The sequence below is a fragment of the Molossus molossus genome, unplaced genomic scaffold (assembly GCF_014108415.1).
Source record: "Molossus molossus isolate mMolMol1 unplaced genomic scaffold, mMolMol1.p scaffold_m16_p_1, whole genome shotgun sequence".
In the NCBI taxonomy this organism is placed as follows: domain Eukaryota; kingdom Metazoa; phylum Chordata; class Mammalia; order Chiroptera; family Molossidae; genus Molossus; species Molossus molossus.
The window spans coordinates 83,103,862-83,113,032 of NW_023425344.1; positions in this window are offsets into that span (position 1 = coordinate 83,103,862).

The window sequence follows — 9,171 nt, forward strand, 5'->3', positions numbered from 1 at the left end:
CATGCTTTAAATTCCCATTCAGATGTTTTATTATTATTTTTTTGCATTTTCTTATTTTATTTTATTTTTATAAATTAATTAATTTATTTTTGTTACAGATGTTTCTCCTTTTCCCCCCACTGATTCCCCCCTCTCCCCTCCTCTCCCTCCCCCCAGCTTTGTTGTCCATGTCCATTGTTCGTGCACACATGCATATAAGTTCTGTGGTTTATCTCCCCCCACCACTCCCTCTTCTGGGGATTGTCAGTCTGTACCCTATTTCTGGGACTACCCCATTCCTCAGACTGTTATGTTCATTTTATTACACAAATCAGTGAGATCATATGATACTTGTCTTTCTCTGTTTGGTTTCTTTCGCTTAGGAAGGATGACACTTTCCAGGTCCCTCCAGATAAGGGGTTAATTTCCAATACATAGAGAGTGCTCATGCAACTCAACAAAAGGAAGACAAAGAACCCAATGAAAAAATGGGCAGAGGAACTAAATAGACACCTCTCCAAACAGGACACACAAATGGCTAAGAGACATATGAAGAAATGCTCAACATCACTAATCATCAGAGAGATGTAAATTAAAACAACAATGAGGTATCACCTCACACCTGTCAGAATGGCCGCCATCAACAAATCATCAAACAACAAGTGTTGGCGAGGGTGTGGAGAAAAGGGGACTCTAGTACACTGCTGGTGGGAATGCAGACTGGTGCAGCCACTATGGAAAACAATATGGTGTTACCTCAAAAAATTAAAAATTGAACTTCCATTTGACCCAGTGATCCCACTTCTAGGAATATACCCTAAGAAGCCTGAAACTCCAATCAGAAAGAATATATGTACCCCCATGTTCATAGCAGCACTATTTACAATAGCTAAGATCTGCAAACAGCCCATTCAAATGTTTTAAATTCACCATGGAAGAGTGAGCCGGTGTGGCTCAGTGGATTGAGAGTCGTCCCATGGACTGAGATGAGAGGTCCTGATTCCATCCCTGGTCAGGGCATATGTCCGGGTTGGGCTGGATCCCCAGAGGGGGACGTGTAGGAGGCTGCCAATAGATTTATCTCTCTCATATAGATGTTTCTGTATCTCTTTCCCTCCCTCTCTCTCTAAAAAATGAATGAAAACATTTAAAAAAAAAAAAAGAGTGAGCCCAAGAAACATTAGGCTCCCACACTTGTCTGAAGGAAGCAGCACTCCAGGCTCACGCTCTGTCCATGGCCTCATTGTGTGGCCCCAGGTGTGCTTGTTATTTCGAGATCTTGTAAGTAATAAATCTGTATCTTTTCAAAGTTTCCTGATAGGTATTGCTGAAGGGTGCCTTGCAATCACAGTAAAAACTACAAGGGTCGGTTCTGCTACCACACTGGTTATCCATAAGCTGAGACCAGTACAACATATTTATATCTCTTAAAGGACCATGATCAAAATATACAAAGACCTCTTTAAAAAATAAATAAATAAAAGCAAACAACCTGATTAAAAATGGGCAAAAGAAGGAACACAATAGTGAGAAAGACTGCAAACAGATGAAATAACTGTGGATGCAGAGCCTACTAATTGTCCCCCAATATCAGTGCCCCCCTTCATTTATACCAAAATAATTTTTGAAATGGGCTGGTCAAAGGGCACAAATTTCCAGTTATAAGACAAATAATTCTGGGGATGTAATGCACAGCATGGTGACTAGAATTAACAATAGTGTATTATATATTTGAAAATTGCTACAAGAGTAGTTATTAAAAGTTTTCATCACACACACACACCAATAAAATAGTAATTATGTCAGGTGATGGAGGTGTTAACTAACTTCATGGTAATAATTTTGCAATATATATATATATATGTATCAAAGCCTCATATTGCATACCTTAAACTTACACATTATTATATGTCAATTATAACTCAATAAAGCTGGGGACGGGGCAGCAGTTAGCTCACCCTGTACCTCTTCCTCTTCATCATCTCTTGCATTCTGCTTCCTGGAACGTGGGTGCTACCTTGTCCACAAAGATAAGCACTGCCCCCTTGGTGAATAGAGCTCTGAGCTGAATGAGGTTTGCATCCCAGAGACTCCGGTGGAGCAGAGCTGTGATGCATTTCCACAATGCTTATCTCGGGACTTTTCCATGAGAGAGAGAAAAAAAAAACCAAAAACATGTATTTTATATAAGCCATAAATATTATTTTGTTGTTTTTGTTTTCTGATTTTTCCAATTGAACTTAGTTCTAATCATTTCTTTTTTTCTTCTTGCATGAGAAGACATTTTAGGAGAAATTCTATCTAATTGAAAGCCCCCTTTTAACTACTTATATAATTTTATTTAAAAGTGCTGTAAAAAAAATGTTGCATGAACTGTTACTTATGAAGTAGTTAAAGTAAGAGGTTACTTGCATTAGTAAGAAAAAATATGTAATAAGTCAATTCCAAAAGCCAACTAAGACGGTACTGAAAGAGAATTTTAGTGAAATATTAAGCATACTGGCAGAAAAATCTTTGCAAATTTTCAAAATAGACAAAGAACTCTAAAAGCTCAACAATAAGAAAACAAGCCAACTTAAAACAATGGGGAAAAGATCTGAACAGACACCTACACACACACACACACACACACACACACACACACACACGGCAAATAAACAGTTGAAAAGATGCTCCACACCTTGTGCCATTAGGGAATTGCAAATGGAGACACTGAGAACATTTCACCTACTAAAATAGCCCAAATCCAAAACACTGACAACGCCAAATGCTTCAAGGATGTGAAGCAACAGGAACTCGCAACTGCTGATGGGAATGAAAATGCTACAGCCACTTTGGAGGAAAGTTTGGCATTTTTTACAAAACTAAACATACTCTTAGCCATATGATCCAGCAACCATGCTCCTTGGTATTTACCAAAAGGACATGACAACTTATGTCCTCTCAAAAACTTGCACATGGATATTTATAAGAGCTTTGTAGCTGGGAACAACCAAGATGTCCTTCAGTAGGTAAATAAACTGTGGTCCATCCAGACAATGGAATATTACTCAGTATTATAAAGGAAAGGAGCAATCAAGCTATGAAAAGAAATGCAAGAATTTTAAATGAATAGTGCTAAGTGAAAGAAACCAATCTGGAAAGGCTACATACGGCATAATTTCAACTATATGCATTCTGGTGAAGACAGAACTGTGGACACAGTAAATAGTTCAGTGGTTGTCAGGGGTGGAGGGGGAGGTTGAATAGGCAGAACACAGGTTTTTAGGGCAGTGCAAGTACTCTATATGATACCATAATGATGGATACATGTCATTATAGATTTGTCATGACCCAAGGAATGTATACACCAAGAGTGAATGGTAATGCAAACTAAGGAATTTAAATGATAACGTAAGTTTGATTTCAACAAATACACCACTCTGATGAGGGATACTGACAGTGGGGGAGACCACATGTGTGCGAGGTGAGGGTACAAGGGAAGCCTCTGTACCTTCTGCTCCATTTGGCTGTGAACCTACAACTACTCTAAAAATAAAGTTGATAAAATAAAAATGATTCCAAGAGCCTTAACACCTCAAGAACTTTTGAAACAATATCTAGTATGACTTAAATTTAAGAAATAGTCCATTCATATTCTCCTGTATTCACTGTATTTTCCTCTAATGGAAGCTGTTTTCTTTGCACTTTCTACTAGTGCCTGTAAGAGTGTCATTAGTGCCTTGAGATGCTGTATTTATGACTTAACTTGCATTGCTGTTGCTGTAGCATGGGTGTACCACAGCACTTTCGATTTTTCTGCAAAATCATTCATTTTATTTTAAGTGGAAGTAGGTTCCCCTGTGGGCATGTCATGCTTAGTTTCACTCTTTCATACATTCTAGCACACTTTTCTTAATTATTAGTAAGAAAATGTTGTATCATTTTATTTTTAAGCAAATATCTTACCTAATTTTTATTTTATGTGATTTTACCCACCTCTTTCATCACCCCAAAATTCACTAACTTGAAGGGAACGCTTAAATTGTCAGAGGTCTTTTTTGAAGACTTATTGAAATATAATATATATATATATATATATATTCCACATATGCAGCTATTAAATAGCAACTAATTTTAGCTCTTCCTTCAAAGATTTCTTAATATAATATAGGATAAGTTTCTAAACGAGGCAATAGTTCACCTGTAATCATTTTCTCTTCCTATTTCACGGATCTTATATACACCTGCCAGATCCATACCTGTATGATAATTCAGCAAGATGTTTTGTGAAAATTCCTGAAAAAATTGTTCAACTCAAATACAAGGACATAGCTCTGGGTATTTTGAATAGAGAAAGTATGTTATACATTTGGTCCAAGTGAAAAAGCTTTCCAGTGGGTCTGACGCCTCTTAACACTTGACAACAGAGCAAAGGGTGGGTCTCTGCAACCTCAGCAGACTGTGAACTTTGTTTTATTTTCTGAAGTGATATTATTTCAATGTTCCTTTCCTAACTTTTCATGATCAGAAGAGTCCCTGAGAACAAGTCGATTTGTTTTAAGGAGGTTTTTAAGCAGCCATACTTGGAGGGAGGCGCTGTGGGGCATCAGCACCCCAGGGGCGTAAGGGGCTGAGGAGGGGGCGGGACGGGGCTGCTGAGAGCAGAAGCGAAGACCCACCTGTTCCTGTGAGTCTGTTTTTAAAGCTCAGATGCCTTAAATATAAAACCCCAGGTGCCGAAACACCGTGTTCTGCCACAAAGTGACAAAGCACAAAGACCAAGATAATTCCTTCATGAGTCTGTGTCCGACTGGGAGTGGGGCGTGGGGCTTGGGGTGGAGTGTGGGGCAGACTAGAAAACTGGGTCACCAGATTTTATTGTGTCGTGTTTGTTTCTTCTGGTGGAACGAGTTAAGGTAAAAGACTTAGGAAGAGTTTTACAAAGCTCTAAAGCCCACTTGACTGGAAAAGCGGAAGGAAACATATCTGGGGAGAAAGAGGGACTTTGTGAAAAGGACAAAGAGATTTAATATGTAGTTTATAAAAAGGGGGTCATCTGTAATACTTCAAAATTAAAAAACAAAAATAGAAAAATAATAATAAATAAAACGTATTTTAAAGAAGTGTTGCCATATGTGGTAAAATGTAACTCTTTCCTAAGACTTTCTTTGAAGTTTACAGGGACATCTGTATTCCTTACTGACGCTTTTGGAGTTAGACGTGAGGTTTCAGGGAGATGCAGTAGCCTGAGACTAGCCTCCATGCAGTGCGGATACGTGAGCGTTACACATGTATTTCAACACTCCATCATACAGTACAGATGCGCATTTAATTTTAAGGATGAAGCATGGATCTTCGGAGAAATTTCAAGATTCAGGGAATATAAACTTGAGGTAGCATGTTCTCAAAGGGACAGTACTGCCCTGAAGGAGACATTCTTAAAATTGTTGGGGTATTTTCAGATGCTACAATGATTGAGGAGCATTACAGTCATTCAGTGGGTAGGGGTCAGAGATGCTGTATATCCTATAATACTCAAGAGAGCTCTACACGAGAGTGTCATCCTGTGTACTTCATTGCTCTCAAATACTTATTATTTAAAAAAATTATTATAGCCAGCCTACTGGGTGTGTAGTGGTATCTCATGGATTTTATTTGTATTTCCTTAATGGCAAATAAAGTTGAACATTTTTTTCTGTGTTTTTCTGCCATTTGCATATCTTTTTGGGGAGAAAAAAAATCAGACATTGGTGTAGGTGAAAAATCTGTGTTTTAAACATTATCTCAGCCTAAAAACTAATATCATTTCATATATAGCACAAAGTATTTTTTGCATTGTTTTAATATGCTCATTTGAGTCTCTAGTAGTATCAATCTGCATTGATCACTCTTAATTCATGATAACTTTAAATATGCAAGCAAACATATGACTACATCATATATATTGAGTTCTGGTGCCTGAGCATTTACATATTGAAATACAAATTATTTTAATTATAAATCACTTTCCTTTGATGAATTCTTTATATTATAGCTAGGCATCACATTGATTTTTTTAAAATTGCCAGTATAATAGGTTTTGTTATCTATCAATTCCATTTTAGGAGAGTAAATATGCTGTTACAAAAGATTTCTTATTAAAAGGGGAGTTTAGTTTATTCATTCACCCAGTGTTAAACATTTGGATGGTTTTCATCTTTTGTAAATAAAACCACTAAAAAAATTTGCATGTAAGTTTCTGTGTGGATATGTTTGCATTTCTCCTGGGTCATATGACAATGCTGTTTATTCTTCAAGAAACCATGAAATTGTCTTCCACAGCAACCGCACCACTTTACTCCCCCACCAGCAGTGTGCAAGGAGTCCTATTTATCGACATTCTTGTTAATACATGCCATTTAAAAAAATTATTGTGGCCAGCCTACTAGGTATGTAGTGGTATCTTGTGGATTTTATTTGTATTTCCTTAATGGCGAATGAAGTTGAACATTTTTTCCTTTGTTTTTTGTTTTTTTTTTTAAATACATGTCTATGCTAGTTAATTGCCAATTGGTTAATTAGGTTGTTGATCTTTCTGTTGTTGAGTAAACAAATTGTGTTATATACAAACTATGGAATATTATTCAGCCTTAAAAAGAAATAAACTTCATATAGATTGTACAATTTGGGTGGACATCAAAAGCATTGTGCTAAGCAAAAGACGGCAGACACAGAAGGTCTTATGTTGTATGAATCTTTTTATGTGATATATCTAGAATAGGCAAATCCAAATCCACAGAGACAGATGAATGGTTGTCATGGGATGGGGAAAGGTGGAATGAGGGGGTGTGACTGCTTAAAACATATGGGTGATAAAAATGTTTTGAAACTAGAGAGGTGGTGGCTACACATTATTGTGACTAAACTAGATGACACTGAACTGTACACTTTAAAATGCTGAATTGTATGTTATGTGAATTTCACCTCCATTTTTTAAAAAGGAAATAGTTAGGTCCAATAAATTTGAAAATAACTGCGTAGGGTGTCTGACCATTTTTGTTCCATTAACCCCATTAGCACCTATTTAAGGCCTATGAACTCTGCTTAAAATAATGTTTGTAAATGCATAATTAAAGAATAAACCAATTATACTGGCCTATATTTGCAAAAACATTTTTAAAAAACATTGTGACCTACTAATAGACTTGCTTCTTCACTGCAGCCATAAGAAACCAGACCTAGCAGCAGGTCTAATAACTACCATCATTTTGAAGCAGTAATGGGTGTGAATGATAGAGGCATCTGTAACATCAGGAAAACGACATAACAATTACATACCATTTATACTGGAGGCAAAAATTATAGCTACTACCAACACTACTCTAGAGGTTGCTGCCTACATTCATAATTGCTAAATTTTAGTTAGATGTAAATGAAAATAAAGATGTAATATTTTTTAAAATCCAAGTTCACTGATCCTCTAAATTCTACCTTAGAACCCTTGTTGGCATACACCTAGTAAATGGGGGACATATATTCTTTCTCCTTTCTCTTGGGTTCTTCTTTAAGGCTGCCATGACTCAGGAGCAGATAAGAGGTCTGTCTGTCCTCTACTTATTTGTTTAAATGTTTTTCTTCACTGTTTTAAAAGAGATTTTGATTTATGCTTTGAAGAAACAAATGGTCCAAAGCAAACTCAGCCAGCAAACAAAGACATGGTTGACTAAAAAATGAGAAATTAGTTTTATTTCCTCTTTTTCTGGGGGGAAAATAAGTTGTCATTAGTATGTAGCAAGTCTTTTCTGAATGACTGGATATATGCAAAAATAAGCCCATGTCCTGAGGTTCGTATACCTTTTAAAATAGAACACAATCACCACCCTGGCCAGTTTGGTTCAGCGGTTATAGCATCAGCCTGTGGACCAATGAGTCTTGGGTTTGATTTTGGTCAAGGGCACACACCCTTGGTTGTGGTTTGTCCCCGGCCCTGGTTGGGGTTGTGCAGGAGGCAACCACTCGATGTGTCCCTTTCATGATGTTTCTCTCTTCCTCTCTCTTCCTCCCACTCTATCTGAACAAAGATGGAAAAATGTCCTTGGGTGAGGAAAAAAAAAAAAAAATAGAAGACGACCAAGTTGTTTTTAACCAATTCTCAATGATGTGCATAATACATTTGGTGTTAAGCTTTTAGACTTTCTGTTATTAAATTGGATGTAATAAAATTTATCCATCAGACAAGAATCACATGTGATTTAACTACACATTGTTAAATGGTATGAAAAAAATAGAAAGTTTTGCTTGATTAAGTATTATTACTGCTTGTACGCTAAAATGATCATGAGAAATTTCAGCTCCAAATGACACATTATAAATCCCTTGTTATATTATAAATATAGTAATCATGATAATATTCTAATCCAATTCAAGGGTGAGCTAGTAAATTGGTAATAATAGGTTCTGAACAAAATCTAATGAGACAACCCATTTTCTCTGCCCACAATCTAGATTTTCCCTGTAGGCCTTGAGTAGTGCAAATTAATTTTGTCTTTAAAAGGTCTAACTAGAGGACTTATATATTTTTTTCTCTTTATACTATGTTAATTATATAGAATAATGGTTTTCAAATTGAATTCAAAAGAATCCTGGGTTCCAAAGGCAATTCCTTGACATAAATTTCAAGTAATCCATTGCAAGAAAATAGGGACAAGATTCATTTATATCAGTTTGCACATCCACATCCCAAAAGAATTTTAGGAAGTTGAGAAAGAATGCAGAGTGATTCATAATTTCAGTTGGTGATCCTAGTGTTACAAATTCAGTAGCTGATGCATTTTCCTTGTTTAGAAATCATGTCTTTAGAAAGAGAACCCGAGCCCTGACTGGTCAGGCTTAGCAGTTGGAGCGTCGGCCCACGGACCAGAGAGTCCTGGGTTCGGTTCCTGCTAAGGGCACGTACCTCGGTTGCAATTAGTCCCCGGTGACCACTCAAAATGTTTTTCTCACATTGATGTTTCTCTCTCTCTCTCTTCCTCCCTCTCTCCCTCCTGCTCTATCTAAAGATTAATGCAAAAATATCCTCAGGTGAGGATAAAAAATAAAAGAAAGACAACTAGTCCTTTCCCTCCCTCTTTTATTTATCCCTTCATTCATTTAATTACTTTTTGCTGAAGAGGCAATGTCTCCAGAGCTATATATCAGTAACTGGGTATAGAAGAATGAAAAAAAATACAA